This window comes from Schistocerca americana, chromosome 5 (genome assembly GCF_021461395.2).
Source record: "Schistocerca americana isolate TAMUIC-IGC-003095 chromosome 5, iqSchAmer2.1, whole genome shotgun sequence".
NCBI lineage: Eukaryota > Metazoa > Arthropoda > Insecta > Orthoptera > Acrididae > Schistocerca > Schistocerca americana.
Window position 1 is genome coordinate 362,791,889 of NC_060123.1, and position 19,561 is coordinate 362,811,449.

At 42.1% G+C, this 19,561-nt stretch overlaps 1 non-coding gene across 1 annotated transcript; it reads right to left on the reverse strand.

Annotated features, from left to right (window-relative positions):
• Positions 1-13,769: 13,769 nt before the first annotated feature.
• On the reverse strand, positions 13,770-13,844 carry Trnas-cga. The gene has a single exon. It is a non-coding gene; the product is annotated as a tRNA-Ser (tRNA).
• Positions 13,845-19,561: the final 5,717 nt, after the last annotated feature.

A 19,561-nucleotide genomic window follows, 5' to 3' on the forward strand; every position in this document is an offset into this window, starting at 1 on the left:
GGAAGGTTGTTGGTAAGCCTTCCTCTGAAATGGAATCACTTTAATTTAACTTAATGAGCTTTTCTTTAGACATATGTAGCACAAAGGAAAATTTTATCGACTCTTCTAGAGACGTACGCCCTCGGAATTTTCACAGTAAACCACACCGTGACACAGAACGCGACTCTTGCACCGTTTGCTACTTGAATTGGTTGACCATCCCCGCTTTCGCGCTTGCTGTATGGGCATATGGACCTATAACGAAATGTGCTGCTCCTCTTTGGAACTTCTTTATTTCCTGTGTCTGGTACGGATCCCAAACTGACGAACAATATTTTAATATTGGTGCAACAAGTGTTTTGTTAGCTCTCTTCTTTACTGATCGGCTGCACTTCCAGAGAAATCTTCCGGTGAATCCCAGTCTGGCGTCTACCTTACCTGCAGTCATACAATACTGTGTATTTATATTCGTGTGTACACAAATGTTTATGCTGAGGGTCAACTGCCAATCCCTGCAGCGAGCGTAGATCCTCTGTAGGTCATCTGGCATCTTGCGACTTCTCTGTATACAATAGTATCATCACGAAAAGCCTCATGCGGGTTCCGACGTAATCCTGTATGTCGTTTACGTGTTTTGTGGAAAGGTATGGTCTTATAATACTCCCTTGGGATATGACCAAAGCTACTTTTACGTCTGAAGATTTCTCTCAGTTGAGAATGTCATTTTATCTTTGCTAAATACTCGATAATCCACTCTCCTTCTCTCGGCATGATTGATTAATAGTCGTCGGGTTTTGCTGTTATATGTACTCGTGGTCTGGACTCTGACCATAGTGTGCAGTATTCCTGGTGTCATGCAGCTATTTATAGTCGAACTCTATTCACAACGCCATTTGATGCTCTTATGTTTTTCACAACTCGCACTCATATTCCGCGAAATGCAAATTATGTCAATGATTTCCAACTCTTGTGGAGGTAATGAGGGACGAGATTTTAATGAATTGAGTGCCGGACCCCAAGTGTTATTTAAATTGATACCGCCATCCCTGTTGATTAGCTTTCTGACATCATTGTTTCGATAGACTCTTCAATTATTCTGTCCCAGAAACTCCACAATATTGATCACGTCATATTTCATTTCATGATTATATTTGAGACAGCGCTCGGCGATAGATTATCTGCTTGGTTGTTTTAGTCGGGTATGTCGACGTTCTACGTGCCTCTCCTTGAATGTTTTGACAGTTTGGCCCGTGTAATTCGCAAGGAATGCGATACACATCCGCCTTTTGGAGATCTAGGTTGTCTTTAACATTACAAAGAATACTTTTTATCTTAGTTTAAGACAGCGAAATACTTCGCAGTCCATATTTTCTTAGAGTCTACCAATCTTTACGTGTTATATCAGCTCCTTGGAGTCCGTTGTAGCTTCTCTCCCAGTGGAAGCAGCAGAAGAAGTTCGTCGCGAATTCCGTAAAATCAAGATTAAGAAAATTACGGCAATTAATAAAAATCGAAGTTCTTATGAAGGCGCCAGTGCTAAGATCAAACATCTCCAAGGTAGAAGAAGTAGCACTAAGAAAACTGTGGACGTACAAGGAAACTGTAGTTCTGTCAGCTGGCAAGAACAACGCTATGGCCTTAACGCCACGTGTGGACTACAGTTAGAAGACTTTTGGTCGTTTCAGTGCCGTTGCATACAGACAGATGGGTATAGATCCTGCGAATAAAATAGAGAGGTAGATAATGACACTTCTCAGTAAGTCTGGCTTTCCACGTAACAGCATTAAGGGTCTTAAAACACGAGGAGCAGCGCCCCATGACTATACGGCCTTCTTGAGGTACACAAAGAAGGAATTCCTGTAAGGCTCATAATAAGTACATACCAGCTGGAAAAATACCTGGAACACATTCTCAGCGAATATGTGAGGAGGGTGAATGCCACATCCGCAAATCCGCTGAGTTACACCGCCTCACTCAGTTACGGCTCCAGGGTATGAACATTCCCGTCAGATTCGATGTAGTTTTCCTCTTTGAGAGAGTTCCACTTAATAATTGCTTGGAACTAATCACGGAATAGTTTGACAGTTATTTCACATAACATTTTGGCCACGTTCTGTCATCTACTTATTTCTTGTTCGACGGGAAGTATTATGAACAAACCAATGGTGAGGCGATGAGTAGTCCGTTATCACCAGTCTTGATGAACGTATACATGGAACTCTCCGAAGCTAAGGCACTAGAAGCCGCCAGGCTGAAACACACGTATTTCTGTCGACACGTTACCCACAAATTTGTTGACCAGAAAAGTTTCAACAGTTTGTGGAACATTGAAACACCATCATTCGTAATACAAAATTCACGATGGAACTTGAAAAAGAGGGCCAACTACGTTCAAAAAGTGTGTGTGAAATCTTGTGGGACTTAACTGCTAAGGTCATCAGTCCCTAAGCTTACACACTACTTAACCTAAATTATCCTAAAGACAAACACACACACCCATCCCCGAGGGACGACTCGAACCTCCGCCGGGACCAGCCAATTACGTTCCCTCGAAGTGTTAGCTAAGGAAGGAAGTTGGTCCCTGAGTCACAGTGTATTTGGGAAACCTACACACACTGACTTCTATCAAAACTACTCGAGACTTCGCCATCTGTCAATAAATTCTGTGATAAAGGCAATGTGGATAGCTCGAACAGACAAGGAGCGCCTCGCCGAAGAATTACAACATCTAGGAACAGTGTCCTACGGTCGCAGGTTCGAATCCTGCCTCGGGCATGGATGTGTGTGATGTCTTTAGGCTAGTTAGGTTTAAGTAGTTCTAAGTTCTAGGGGACTGATGACCTCAGAAGTTAAGTCCCATAGTGTTCAGAGCCATTTGAAAACCTAAGCTTTGTAATGTTAAAGACGACGTAGGTCTCCCAAAGCTGTGTTGTCGCATTCCATGCGAATGTGATATGTCATTTGTGGAGTAGACTAACAAAACAGGTCGAGGAGAGATGCATCCAGCATTAGTGACACTACCGACTAAAACAGCCAAACAAATCAACTGTCCCCGAGCACTGCCTCGAACATAATAACGAAGTGAAATACGATAAGATTATTACGTGCTGCAAACACTAAGTTTCGGAGTCAGTATAATTAAGAACCCGAGGTCTACGGTAAGCGTCTTGGATTGGTGATTAAAGCGTCTCCGGTCCCGTTTTCGAAACCGGCCACCGCTTAAATTTTGGATAAAAATCGTCAACATTGGCAGTTGACTTCCTGGATGAGAAGCCACCCTCATCCTGCCAACGGCTTTTTCAAAGAGAGCTGAGGGGCGTACAGAGGTTCAGGGCACACTCTAGCCCTTGGGATGGGAAACTGCCCCTAAAAGAGGAAGAATCAGTAACTATCAACGACATGAGGATGCACAAGCAATAGAAACAACAGCATTATTACACCGTTTGTTCCAACATTTTCCGATGGAATTTAAGGAAGAGCATGGAGACGTTATATACTACTGCAAAGAACGTTGGTTAGTTCGAAGAATACGCCAGAAACGATTTTTCGGTTTAAGCTCCACTACTTTTGAATTTTTGAAGGAAAAAGTAAAGCAAGAACTAAAATGAGAAGCTCTGGAATGGATTACAGACACTGCATTTTAAATACAGTTGACTGCAGACTGCCGTCTGGAAGGTGAGAAGCAATTTATTTCTGTTGCCATGGCGAAAGTGTGTGCATTTAAAAAGAAAATCGCATTGTGGGAGGAACAGCTTCTGACAAAGTACACTGTCCATTTCTCAAAGTTCATTGGCATTAAAGAAACCTCGAATGATGAACAGTCATTGTGGCGTTGAGAGAATACAGGACGTTTGAGGACACTGCCAATCTTAAATCTGTTTTTGAGCTGTTTTGGGGATCATTTGCCACGTCAGTAGAATGTGTTGCTCTGTGTGACTGTAGATAGAACTGGTCGATCTGTGATATAAGTCCCATTTAAAATGGAAATTCTTTTTCGTTAAGTATCTAGGGGTTTTACATAGTTTTACTCAGGAAGAGCTGCGAGCGTGATATCACTGTTTCGAACAACATATGTCTGTGAAAGGCTTTTTTCAGTTATAAGATAAGATCTGCGAAAGTGTCTGCGTGTGTCCGCATACCGACAGTGTGTTAGAGATCTATATTTTATTATGTCTTCAGCGCACCAAAAATAATTAAATAATAATAAAAATTTATTTTTCTTGTGATTTATGTAGTTGAGAAACGTGAAATATTAAACAAAGGCACGTGTCGCATGTGATGATTTCTCATCCCCTCCCCCCCCCCCCCCCCCACACACACACACACACCTTTTTCCTCTTCCCGCCCAGAGGTAGAGAAAGAAGTGCGCATTCCGGTGAGAGAGGTTGGCAGGTTGAGCACTGCACGCGAGCAGAGTTCTTGGCCGTCTCTTTCGTAGCTGAACAGGGCGAGCTGGATTTCACGAGATCGTTGGTTGCGCATCCCAAACTGATTCTAGCAGAGGAGTTTTTCAGTCTCTTAAAAGGTCCTAACATGCTCGTATAAAATGAATTCTAAAATCATATTGACCTCAGCGTTATAGGTCTACGGTTTTGTGCGTAGCTTTGACGACATTTTTAAAAAAATTGGAATGACGCGAGTTTCTTTTCTTTTTTCAATATCTTGGAATGCTTCACTCCTCCAGCCATCTACGATAGACTGCTGCTACATGAGGGGCAAGTTCTTTTGCGTACTCAATGCAGGGCCAGTCGCCTTTCTCCTGTAGAGCGATTTCAGATGATTTTCTTTCCCGCAGTCCCCTACCTCGATATCAGTCATTTTGACATTCATGCGACTATTGTGTAGAGGAAACGTACTAGGGTCGTCCTCACATATTTTTGTGAAAGGAATTTAGCATTTCAGCCTTTCCTCTCCCATCGAACATGCTGGTCACTGATAGTCTGGACAGATGGCTTTGATGCTGTTACTGATATAACATAGGATCAAAACTTTGCTTCTCCCCTCGGTGAAATATTTTGGAGAATGGGATTTAGCATTTCAGCCATTACTCTGTCATCCATCAATCTGATGTCGTGCTGGTCACTAATAGCCTGAAGAGATATCTTTGGTCCTGTTACTTATTTAATGCAGGACCAAAACTTTGAAGGATTCCCTGCCAGATCGGTAACTGACTTTATTTTATAATTCGTTCAAAGTTTCACGTATCGCCCTCCTTGCGCTAATATTACCTTCTTTCAGTGTTTGTTCGACCACGAGGTTTTTCCTTTGTCTACACTAACAAGTTGTGATCGTCCCTGTCCAGCCCCGTTACATTGCCTCATCCGCTGAAGAAATAGTTACCCTAGTTGCCATGACCATAGTTAACAATAAGCATTCCGTGAAACAAACCTTTCATAGCGTCAAGAACTATGACTCTGTTTAAACCTGGTAACTCTGTCACATGTTTTGTGGAAAGTTAATGGTTTTATTGGAAACCCCTATAGCAAATTACTGCCTGAAAGTGTAAGAGATGATTGACGGAAAAGGGTAAAATTCAAATGCAACACTAATTTCAATACTTTATAGCCTGGCGCCACTATTTTCGTATCTGATGTACTAATTATAAATGGAATGGTTAAATGATACACTAGTACATCTGCGTCATAGCCTCAAGCAAGTGAAACACTTAAAATATTAAGAAATGTAAACTGAAACCACAAGAAAAGTCCTGCTAAATACGTGATGTAGATGTAAAAGAAAATAAGGAAATGCTGTGGAACGCTCAACAAATGAATGAAGCCTAAAATTTGCTGAAAGTGAGGTTCCTGAAAGGTTCTGAGGCACCAGTTGCTGCCTACAGAAATCCACGGACTCGCAAATGAACGACAGGGACCAGAAAGGCTTAGGAACGACGGTTTGGTTCGGTTTGTTCAAGAACTAGAGAGGGAATGACAAAAGTGATGCTGAACGCTACGTGCTGACAACTTGGTTTCCGGTACGAGGTAACTAGTGAGCTGTTTCTTGTTTGTCGAAACAGGATCTGGTAGCGGTACCCGAAAGCACGTGCTTCATTATACCACTGTGACTCCCTACAGCTGCCAACAGAGGGCGTGCGTAGCCTGGCACGCTCCCTCGGCGTAACACCGAGCCCTTGTCTGTATAGGCCACGTTAGCCGAAATGCCAACCTGTAGAAATGTCAGAGCAGAGGATTCGCGAAGAACTAGCCGTCCTCACAATACCGTCTTTTAGTATGGCCATCGTGTCCCTGCACAATCTCAAAGGCTGTTTAAACATCTCTGTTTAAGGCAGCAGAGGATTTTAGTTTGAAAACAAAAAAAAAAAAAAGAAACAAAAAAGAAATTTTAAAATGTTCGTACAATCGACGATACAGTTATTTTCTTATTTTACGTTTATCCTGGGTCGATACCCAATTATACTGCCTGCCTAAAGGAAGTGTAACACTCAAAGAGGCAGCAGGAAACGAGAGAAACTTCACAGGTTCAGAGGGTTCGTGATGCTGTTGCAGTGATTACAAATTCGAGTCATATTTGAAAAGAACTTGACGCTATAACCCCACGTTGCATCCACTGCGGCCTGGATGCTCGCAATAATTCTGTTGGAAAGAATATCGTAAAGCAGTTTTATCTTATGTGAGACAAGTTGGCTCACAGCTCATGGAATTAGTCCCTGATAGTCTCACTGGGGCGAAGTTGAGTTTCGAGCTAGTTCCAGCACATGTTTCAACAGGCACAGACCAAGGGATCTTGTTGACCACGGCAGTATCTCAACATCACGCAGACAGTTCGTACATTTTTTTAAATTATTATTATAGGGTAGAGCCCCTCCATGTCCACACCGGCATGATGGCCAGCACGAAAGATCTACTGCCACTGTATATGGGTTAGTGTTTACTAAGAGAGGTCTTGCAGGACGTAGGTACAGCGATGTTTTCGTACGTCTGATTAAGATTGAACATTAAAAGGCGCTCATCTGGAGATAGATTGGGTCGGCCGGCTGGAGTGGCCGAGCGGTTCTAGGCGCTACAGTCTGGAACCGCGCGACCGCTATGGTCGCAGGTTCGAATCCTGCCTCGGGCATGGATGTGTGTGATGTTCTTAGGTTAGTTAGGTTTAAGTAGTTCTAAGTTCTAGGGGACTGATGACCTTAGAAGTTAAGTCCCATAGCGCTCAGAGCCATTTGAACCATTTGAACCATAGATTGGGTCGAAAATTCAACGAAGGTTAGCAGTTTGAAGGGCAGAGAAGAGAAAGTGCCAAGGCAAAAACCATAGGAAAAAAACCTCTGTGATAGTCATGTCAGGTAGTAAAAGCAGTAGTGGACAGCTTGCTAACCGAGACAGATCAAGATAGGATTAGTTAAGTTAGTAGGGGGTACCAAGCAGGCGGATACCTTTGACGCTGCGAAGAGTGGTCACTCGGCGAGCATCAACATACCTCTAACCGTTGCGTTCATTACCGGTTAGTATCCGTACAGTACAGGTAGTAGAGACGGCTTGTTTGTGCGTTAGTTTATCGGCTTCCCTGCTGTTGGGTGTTGGTCGGCTGTGATACAGCTGTCACTATTGCTGATGTGCAGAAACTCGCCGATGTTCTCGCATGTGAGTGGGTGGTTGCTCGCCGTAGGTGGCTAGACCTTCGGGAGCAGTGTCTTTGGTCGCTTATGCTTCCGCTTATCGTTGTGGGCAGTTCATAGAGGCAAGTGCCATGCCTGGACATTGTGCTGCTGAAAAATGGCAATCGGCCGCTGTGGCCCAGCGGTGCTTCAGTCCGGAACCGCGCGACCGCTACGGCCGCAGGTTCGAATCCTGGCTCAGGCATGGATGTGTGTGATGTGCTTAGGTTCGTTAGGTTTAATTGTTCTAAGTTCCAGGGGACTGATGACCTCGGATGTTAAGTCCCATAGAGCTCAGAGCCATTTGAACCATTTTTTTCGGCGGCATCTCCATGCTCCTCGTAGTGGCCATTCAACACCTGACGCTGTTCATACCGTTTAGATAATCTACTATGCTTGATAATAGAGCTTAACAAGAAAAGCAATAATGCATTCTGGTGAGAAAGACCAAGTTTATAAACTGAAGAGGAAAATAAGTTTTAATAAACATTGCTTAGCACATAATGTAGACCCAAAATATGTCAACATTATTATTAAAGGCAATTCTAGAATTATATCTTGAAAATATTTCAAATTACAAACTGTATGGTGTACACCCTTTATACGTAGTAAAGTTCCACCTTAATTTTTTTCAATATTGCTCTTTCTTGTAGATGAAAAAATAATTATATATTGCAAACCGACAGGTATCATAAGAAAAAATAACGTTTCGTTAATCAACAAAATACGATTTTCGAAGAAAGTGTACATGAAGTCTATCCCAGAGTTACAAACCTAGCGGATATTCAATTTACTGCATCTGAATTCGACTAACTGAGTAAAGATTTAAAATATAATTTAACATCAACTCTCAGTTAGACCGATTTCAAACACATAATTTCAGATGCTAAAATTGCCAGAAAGGTTGCAAAGTGTGTTGAGAAGTCTACAAAATACCGCTGATGACCGAAGAATTAATTACAAGAGAAAAAGCAAATGTAGAGCAAACAGCGAATCTGAAATAATTAAAATACGATTAATAAATTCACTTAGGGCAAGAAATCATTACAAAAACAGACAACTGAAATGCATTAACAACACTTGAATGAAAAAGATTATGTTTCCAAAACTTTAAACTTTTTTAATGAAAATAAGATTACTGAAATCAATAAGGACAGAATGTCCAACTTTCAAGCTAAAATTAAAAACAAAAAGTTTGTTGAAGATATCAGTTTTCCATTCGTGCCTAGTGAGAAACTGTCACTTAAAATCACGGATCCACAAGTGCCAAAACTGAGACTGCAGTTTGAGACTAACATATAGATGTTTTAAGTGCCGAACCGTGTAGCCTTAGGAGTCCGTGTGTTTATGTTCTCTCTTATCAATACCCTCCTGGTACTGATCCCAGACAATAGAAAAATAATTTAAAATTGATAGCATAGTTGACGTACGTAAAATGCTTCGAACTCCATCCATCTGATCGTCCATCATGCATAAAAACCACCTGTTTCTTGTTCTTCTTAATCATCTGCTATTACAGCACTTTCAAATCTGTTACTATACACCGACAAGGGGTGCTAATCTCCTCCACATGGGCGCATCTGACGAAATTTTGTGCACTAAGATGGGCGAGGACTCGGCAAGGTCCATTCTTTCACAAGACGCAGACTGTAGTGCTGTACTTCTGGTCAGATGCAGATTAAATCGGTAACGCTGCAGGGTGGGTTGGTCAAAGACAGTGCGAGGGGATCTTTCAGTCTCTAATTTTAGCCTAAGACTGTGAGAATTCTCTGGGACTCCCATACACATAGAAATAGATCATAAATTATGCACTATGCTGGAGGTGCTAGAAATATGTAGAGCACTGTCTGGTATACTTTGATGATGTATATGTTCGAGAATTAACAATGAATAGATGCACTGCACAGTCGTCTATCAACATTCGCTATGATACTCCCAAAGTAGAGCATGGGCAGTTTAGCGATGGTACTGAAATTGTGAAACATACTGTTGCGTCACTGGTCGGAGTTGAAATTACTGTAAAATTGCTAAAATTGTTCGCAGTATCAATTGTGATGCTTATAATTACAGTACATCGCCGGCCGCGGTGGTCTAGCGGTTCTAGGCGCTCAGTCCGGAACCGCGCGACTGCTACGGTCGCAGGTTCGAATCCTGCCTCGGGCATGGATGTGTGTGATGTCCTTAGGTTAGTTAGGTTTAAGTAGTTCTCAGTTCCAGGGGACTGATGACCAGGGATGTTAAGTCCCATAGTGCTCAGAGCCATTTGAACCATTTTTACAGTACATCTACGGTGTCTTTTCCATCCCATCCATCCACTATTATACTGTTGGTTACCACATAATGATGGACTGACATCGTTTGTTTGAGATGGAAAAAGAGTTTTGATGAAGGGCAAAACCTTCTGGGGATGGCTAGCACCGAAACAGTGATCGTCCACCTGACAGCAATATGAGGAATCTGTCAAAACAGAACACAGAGCCATCAGCTATTCCATCACTGTGGTAGGTGAGTTTCAAAGTAGAGGTCGTCGGTTGCAGTTTTGAAACGCTCCGCAACGACGTCAAACTCTTCCAGTTGCCTTATGTTGCAACTTTTATTTAAAATCATCCTGTGTGTGCGGTGTGTTATGGTAGAAGCAGTAACAACATGCAAGGTCTAGTTTTCTGCGAGAGGCAATGGATAGGAACATATTAATGTCAGTTTAGTACTTGACACAGACCTCAAAGTCATAGCAGAAAAACAAAATGTATGTCAGTGTACAAAGCGTGTTACAGTAGAAAAAAATCAGTGTTTCAAACAACGACAGGGTCACAGGGAGCATCTCTTGCGACTTACAGTAGAGTCTGTGGGATACGGTCATCCTCCTACAGTACAGGTGACGCAACTTTAAACTGGTCTGTGCAGTGGATCAATACCTGTATTTTTAACCTATCGGGTGCAGTTAGTGGAGCTTTCATAGTTCGTAATTTTTCACTGTTGGATGGACCAGAATAACAACGATAGCATGTGGGAGTGATAGAGGTGAGTGGCTCATGAGGGACACAAATCTGCTTCGGACTGCAGTACTCTCCCAGTTCCCGTGCTGCCTTTTTACTACTTCATATTGCAGGAGCAGGCTTCGTTTGGCACTGACCTTACACATCGTACATTGTTGGTGGAGCTACAAAAACATGTTCGCATTTCTACAGAATGTTCAGAACATGGTCCTGTCGCACTAGCTCAGGTCAGTTTGTTTCTACATAGGTTGTAAAAGGTTGTAGATATAGCTTTCTCCGACTTCTACTCAGTTCTGACTTAAATTGGAATGGCCACATGCGCAAAGCTGCAGGGGTAGTAGCACAGAGTCTGAGGGGCAGTTGCAAGATGCATTGGGACTACTGAAAACCACGGTGGAATTTTACTGTAGCAGATAGGTTGGAGAAAGGTGACTCTTTTCGAGATCTGAGAGAGCCAAAAATATGATTCACTAGTGGCTGTATTCATTAAAGGACTTCTCCATAGGATCCAATGCAGGTATGTGGTTGAATGGAAAGAGTTGATTCCAAATCCCAGACAGTATTTCTACCGGATAGTGTAACACTAGAGATCTGGAAAGCCTGTGTACGTTTCTTACAACCTCAATCAGCACACCATCTACCGTTTGTGATCCTTCTCAATCAACCTTGGCCTATGGTGTTGTTGTTGTTGTGGTCTTCAGTCCTGAGACTGGTTTCATGCAGCTCTCCATGCTACTCTATCCTGTGCAAGCTTCTTCATCTCCCAGTACCTACTGCAACTCACATCTTTCTGAATCTGTTTTGTGTATTCATCTTTTGGTCTCCCTCTGCGATTTTTACCCTCCACGCTTCCCTCCAATACTAAATTGCTGATCCCTTGATGCCTCAGAACATGTCCTACCAACCGATCCCTTCTTCTAGTCAAAGACGAACTCAGTGGGTATATCGCGGAACCTCCGGCTTGGCATCGAGACATAATGCAATACAAATACTGGAGAAATATCTAGCGGCGGCGTGAGGGAGTTGCAATTACCGGTTTCATAACACGTTCCTTAGCCGAATCACTTTCTAAATTTAGTAATTTTATTATGAGGTTGGACCGTCAGCGACGTGTAACTGCACTGTTGGTCTGATAATACACACTCCAGCGATCACCGTCTACATTCAGTGTCACGGTTGTTGTCTGGAAAAACCACTTAATTCGGAGGTAATGCCATACCTCGATTTATAAAGCCAGTGTAGCTTGTAATATGGATACTTTTCTGCACCTGTAGAATCAAGACCGCTTCTGACAGTAACATACAGTAGTTGTTGCGGAGTATTACTGGCGGAGTATTATACTTAGTAGTAGTGGATGCGTGACAGATTCGCCTTGGGTGTCTGGTTTATAAAGTATGTGTGTAAATGTGTGTACCAACATGTGCAAAAGGACTGACTATTTCCAGTCGGGGGGAAGGTATGGATTTTACGTGGAATACTGTGATAGCAAAGAGGGAAAGTATGTCAAGTCGTAAGAATTTTATTTCTAGAGCCACAGCCGTCAGCAGGATGCATTTCCGATACTTTGCTCATTGTCGAATGTCGTTCAATTGAGACTGTGATCGTAATATTTAATTGTAAGTACAGTAATAAAATATAAATGTAGCCGGTTTCCTAGGATGACTCTGTCCGCGTCGGTGGCATGTGGTGGGAATGATTCACGTTTCTGAGTAACGGTAGGTGCTGTCTGAATGGAGAGGCCTATTGGGATGCATGAATGTAACTGACTTAACCATGCCGTCCTCTAGACTGCCGAATAGCGAATTAATACTTAGTATGTGTTGGATAGCTTTGGTGGTCGGTGGAAATTTGAGAAGATTCAATATGGAGATGGGTTTGCGCTGGTCTCTTATTCCCTCCCACGTAAATTGTCGAGTTGACTGCTTCTACATATTTCTCGCCTTTCTTGAGTTGAGGGGGCGTTCACTGCTTCTACATATTTCGTGCCTTTATTGAGTTGAGGTGCAACAGTTGTGGCGTGTGCATGTAGCAGGTGAAAGACGGGTGGATGACACGTTTTCTGGTTTTCTAGACATGAGAAATACATTAGTTGACTTTGTAAATTGTAAGAATGAATTGGAATCTGTTATTTCACCATCAGTATTAGCGAGTGGAAATATCGGTTTCCTCTGCTATTTTTTTTTCGAGTTCTCACATAAAGGTCTTTGCAGATGGGATAAGTTTCTAGTTACTCAGTCTCTTACAGCGCACTACACCTCGCTAAAGTTTCAGGTTTCTAGAGAAATAATTTCCAGTCTATATCTTCGGAACTGATTCGTTTATTTCAGAAACCAGTCACGTACCAAGTTTGTCCATTTTGGGAAAATACAAAACACTGTCTACCATCATACTACATATTTCGGTAGTGACTTTGATATTTTTTTCTGAAAGTTGTATATATTGCAAATCATTGTATAAAAGAAAAATTCTTTGGGTTTTTTAACATTGCTGTCAGTGGAACGAAAAAGAATTTCACTTAACTGGTTTCGGCAGTAAACGAGTAGAGCAAACATAGTTGTGTGGTATGATTCTCCATATTTTTAGGATTTACAAATAAAACTCTTATATTTGGGATAGAACTACAGATCAAATAATCAACTACTTCAATCATCACGATAGGAGCTACTCAATCCCCACAAACAAATTCCACAGCACATTCCGCCTCTGTAGTAGGCCATTGCGAAATACTGTCATAAAATGTTTCACACCCCACCAGGCTAGGTCTTAGGGCATATTGATAGGAACCTAAATCAATAACGAAGGAATTAGGGTTCAGACCTAAATACGAATGGAGAACGGCCAAATAATTTATTATTTCAGACTGCACTACAATATTTTAGGTTAACGTTTCAATGAAAAAATATAGTTACACCTAACAGTAATTTTGTGTCAGTTGCCTAATATATTATTTATAAACTTACTTTTCCTGAAAGGTAGACAAAATTGGTGGGTAAGTCAGGAGCAGGCGCTGTTTTCAGCAGTGTGAAAATTGACTGAATGATTCCATCAATGTGTCACTTTACTGCTACATTTCCAGGCGCATTACTGCTGTAACAAAATTATTTGTATGTGGATATCTTGAAATTCTCCCTTTCATCTTTAGGAACACAGCTACCAGAAACTTCCTGGCAGATTAAAACTGTGTGCCCGACCGAGACTCGAACTCGGGACCTTTGCCTTTCGGGGGCAAGTGCTCTACCAACTGAGCTACCGAAGCACGACTCAGGCCTGGTCTCACAGCTTTACTTCTGCCAGTATCTCGTCTCCTACCTTCCAAACTTTTTTAATCTGCCAGGAAGTTTCATATCAGCGCACACTCCGCTGCAGAGTGAAAATCTCATTCTGGAAACAGCTACCAGAAGTTTCGTCTGAGTTTGTAAGCTTTTTGTAAGTATGAGGCAACCATGTTTTGAAACTTCTGACATCTTGGAAGGAAACTTTGTGTACAGTAAAACGATTTGTTTTACTGGCTTTCGGTATGAGCCCCATATATTGCACTAGTGTATAAATTCGATCGACTTTTTTTCATGACACGCTTTATAGCCCCAAAGTCTCTGTCACATGGTGAATACGACTGACCACAAACAGGGAAGTTGCGGGTGATACTGTCAAATCGCCCTTTGTCACACAGGTTCATCGAACACCTAACAACTGTGTGGTTCTTATTCTGTCCTGATGGGCCATCACTAAAAAGGGTCAGTCCCTTTAGTCTAATGGATATTTCAGTCTCTATGTAATTAAAGAAAATAACTGCACACCTCGTCTGGAGACACGTTACCTTCACCCTCATGATAACGATAGATTTTAGACTTGTTGCTTTCAAATTAGGGATACTAAAAGCGTTAACCCATAACTGCCGCATGTAAAAAATTTCATGAACAGGAATATTCGGGAGGGGCGAGTTTTGCATATAATCAAAACACAAAGCGACGGTTTCTTCGTCATCATTTTGAGACACTTCTTTCATACTAATATCAAACTTTTTGACCCTCCTCTTGTGTACAATGAGCTCTACAGTTGCCGTATGCTTAACATTTATCATTCAAGGATTTATCCTTCAGGTTTACGTTTAGGCTTTCAGATTGAATGCATATATCAACCTGTGGTCGACCAAACGAGTACCCAAAGTTCTCATGAAAATAAGAATAGTAAAAATGGTACTTGACAGTATCCTTTAAGTCAGAGTTGTCATTAATGAGCATCTCATGAAGTTTTGTGACATTTAAACGGGCATCCAAATACTTTCTGTGTTGCCCACCATAATGGGTCTCTTTAACTCCAAATTTTTCAATAAGGTCATGGATACCTACACAAATGTTGCCAGGAAGAGTATTGCCACTCCTGCTGGGGCTCCTCGTGTCTTTAGGAAAAGTATTTTGAAGTAATAATTGTCGAATTCTCCCTAATCTGTTATGTAATATACCATGGATTTCCATAAACGCCTTCTTGCTATCATGTTTTATTACACTGCCAATCTTTACATCATATCTGTAAGAGTGATTTCTTTTAAAACTGCCTTCAGTATGCCTACCACTTTCTTTGCCTGACCACTTGTCTGGAGCTTGTTTTCTCCATCCACGCTTAACTTCATTAATCTCAATCAAAGTATGCATATATATATCTTGACAGTTTTTATTTTCAAGAGAATGAAAATATCTCCACGTTTCATTAATGAATTCGTGGTTAATGTTTAAGTAACAATTTGCATTGCACTTACAAAGGATACCGCTGGGCTACTTTTTCATAAGTACTTCCTTGTCAGAGGAAGAAACATAACCTTCTCCTTTACCCTTGCATTCCGAATACGATTACATTTGTACGAGTCATCGTTTACTATTCCTCATTTCCTTTTTTGTTGATTCGTCTTCTGAACTTACAGACACCTCACTTTGATAAAGGCTTACTGTCATCACAAATATATGAACACAGGAAAACAGAACATACTTATTCGAAAAGCTCAAGCTACTTGATCAGTGACAACAATGAAAACATTTGTCGATTCAGAATGGGAGTACCAACTGACTAGAAAGAAAGATAAAGTGTTCCCACAATTTACTGCAGAAACCATACAAATGAAGTCGTTGGACTAGTTTCTGATGTAAACGCGAAATTAAACGTCATGCTAGACAACAACAATTGGAGATATTTGATTGATTTCTGCACTGAAATGTGCAATTACCCTCAAAGGCAAACACGGCGCCGTTAACTCATTTTTTTTCTGGTTTTAGTGCTTGACTAGTTTCTGAAATAAACCATTCAATTATACTGTGCGAGCGATATTACTGCTATGCAAGTGATATTGATGTGTGCTTGATATCGAGAAGTATCGCGTAAATGTTATGATATTGTGGCAAACCATGTGCAATTACGTATGTTCTTGTAATCCCAGGTTCTGGAGAAACAGTAATGCCTTTGTGCCAAGGGGAAATGAGCCCGTATTCGTACAACAGTTTGGAGAGTGACTTTGGCACACTGAGTGCGCTCTAATCATACATCGGGAGCAGATGACTTGTGACCATCAGCCGCAGTGGATGACCGCCCGACCTTGTGGGAAAATATCTAATGAAGCAAGAAGTATACCTGCGGTGCCTGTGCTTATACGTCTGTCTTCACGGTATATGTACGAGTGTCTGGCGTCGATAACTATATGAATGATACAAAAGGGCGATTTTGTATGGCACAGGATACTATGTTTACTACATCGACACAGTACGCGGTGATATATTGTCGGGTTGGAAATCAGTTCCATCCTCCTATATTCAAGCTTCTGTCCTCAGTTGCAGAGCAGTGCAATTGAGTAAGAGTCTTTCTGTATTTGACCAACTGTAGGCCACTTTTGCAGGGTTTAACTGTCAGTGCAATATGGTGACCTACACAAAACAGTTTTTCTGCTGAAAGTCTCATCTGCAGAAAGAAAACGGCAGACAGTGCTTCCTCACTGGCGGCATCAGTAATTTGGTGGGTATATTCAGCACGAGCCAATCATAATGCTCCATTCATTCACAAGACATCTCTTGTGCTGGCTCTATATAGTGGTGAGAGTGTTTGCGTTTTGGAGATGTTTGTTGAAAGTAGGACTTAACGATTTCCAGGAAGAGTAAGATGTGATGGATGGGGTGCCACCTTAGGACTATCAGGAGGAATGCATTCAGAGTTAATTTGGGCTATTTTCGTAAACAGGTTCTGTTAGGACAAAAATATGGACAAGCTGAGACATCATGAAAGCTCCTACATAAGCGACCATTAACTATTTCTGCGACACTTTACACTTTCTGAGAGGTCGACTTGGCTCTTATTTATATAGCCATGTGATGTCAGTATAACATTGAGAGCCTTTTAGTTGCGCCTGCGATGGTAAGTCGCTATGTGAACATTTTGTGGTGATGCATCAGCCACACTGGGCAGGTAGACACGTGCATGGCTAGATGGAGCTCACATGTCCCATTAGGATCGCTAGGAACAATGGACCCTGTGTTATTCTGGGAAGCATTGGAACAAATTTCTGTGACATCAATATAAAATGGATAACCTTTTAGCAGCATCTGCGAGGGTGAGCCACTATGGAACCATCTCTCTTGGCTCTGGATGGACAAGTACGCCTCAGCCACAGTGGTTAGGTGAACACATGAGGGTCCAGAGGGTGACTTGGGTCTTATTTACATAGATATGTGACATCAGTATAACACTCGTAGAACTCTAACTGTATATCCGAAAATAGACAGGGCTTTCACCTGCTGGCTGTGAGCAACAGCGGCGTCAGAGCGATGGCTCACACTCCTGCGTCTGGCTGCCCCTGCTAAGCGCCTGTGCAGTGTCAGCGTCGTCGTCATGTTCGCTGATACATCATGGTTGACACTAGTTCGAATGCGTATTTGAGGTGCACAGAGTGTTTGTGCACTGCATTATTTTCGGCTATTTAACCGCTGTGAGCTCGTTTGCAGAGTCTCTTACAAGCATTATTTTGACAATTTTCGAGTTGTATGAATGCAGAGTCTCGCGGCGATAACAGTGAATAAAATGTTCTTGGGTTTCCAACCGCGTCAATTGCTTACAACTACTCAGTAGTTTTAAGCAATGACACGGTTGGAAACCCGAGAACATTTTATTCAATTTTCGAGTTGCTGCGTGTCTGTCTCTAAGCTGTGCCATGTATTATTTCGGTAAATTACGAGTTGTTTGAAGGTCTGTATGCTGTGTACAGCATTATTTAGACAGTTTAGAATTAGTGAGCGTGTCTGCAGAGCGTTTTATATGCATTTTTTTGATAATTTACGAGTTTTTCTCGTGTCTGCACATCAGTATACTGCAGTGTATTGGTGATTTACAGATAGTTTGCAGATATGTAGTCTATTTACTGTGACCCCAAGGACGTCAGGGCGAGTGTTTTGTATCAGTGTAATGAATAAACTACGTGAAATTCGTCCCTAAATGAATTCTTCCAAAATAAATAAAGTACACTCCTTCCTCTTTCCAGCAGCCCAGCACAGGCTGAGTCCCTTTCCTGCCATTATTTCCCAGACCACCGGGGGATGATAGTGCCCTCTGGTGGCAGTACTATGTACCATGTCAGTAGGACTCCAGACCTCATGGTGAACACACTGGATGAAGATACTGCCTCAAATTGTTTAAACAAAGACTGCTTGCCAAATAAAGACTTACATCCAACTTTTCCAGTGCAGGCTCTTTCCACACAAATACCCAGGATGAGGTTGCGGTCGAATGCCTTAGGTTAGTGGAGGTAGTCCAATTGAACTATTTTCCTGCCATTTTCTGAGATTAGGGGAGGTAACCCAGGTGAACTTTTTTCTGGCAAAATTTGAAATTCCCAACATTTTCTGGTGGAGAAGGGGGAGGGGGGAGGGGAAGGGGGGTTAGGTTACTGGAGGTAGCCTAACTGACCTATTTTCCCGCCAAAATCTGAACTTCCCGTTATGATGGCGTTTTGATGTTGCCATATCTATTGCCACCATCTTAGATTCAGCATCTTCAATAAATTTGGCAACAATGGAGAGTGGGGTACCACGCAGATTGTCCTACTACTCTGGTGTCAGAGCAATCTAGACAATGTTAGCCGCTTAATGACCACAGCTGAGTATTGGCTACACCTCTAAACTCCGAGACAAAGGAGCAAATCACGTAGTGGAAATGTGTTGATTGTCGTCAGGAAAATCATAGGCTTCACAGTGACATAGTGATGCCGAGTGTGTTTTGGGACTTCTGTGGTGTAGTTCTTTGGAAATTTGGTGTAAGATCCAATGGGACCAAACTGCTGAGATCATCAGTCCCTAAGCTAACACACTACTTAATCTAACTTAAACTAACTTACGCTAGGGACAACACACACACCCTTGACCCAGGGAGGACTCGAACCTCCGGCGGGGGGCAGCCACGCGAACCGTGACAAGGCACCCTAGACCACGCAGTCGTGGTGTAGTGCTAACATATTGTGCTCGTAAGAAACAAATCATCTCAGGAGCTTACTGCCAAAATCTATGAAGAGGTTAAGGGAGACTGCTAGGATAAAGGGTTGTGGGAAGCTGTCCAAGGTTTATTTTTGCTCGACCACACTGTTCCATTGATGCAGGAGATTACATGGTGGCACTTGCTTTTCCTCTGGGCTAAGACATTTTTCCATATCTCTTATTCTTCCAACACGAGACCCGGTGACTACTTTCTCTTTCCTCAGATGAAGAAATCGCGACGTGGTAGGAATATCCAGAATTACTACGTGGTGATTTTCTGTGTAGGACCTTTTCTGAACAGGCAAAATATAGACTTCCCAACCAAGGTCTCCGCCAAGTCATGCACAGCTGAAAGGTTGTGTTGCATTGAAGGGTGAATTTGGAGAGTCTGATGGGCGGACATTTATATTTTCGAGGTGAGAATTGAAACAATGAGTCTACTCTTCGTACTCTCCGTGCAGCAGTTCTCACTC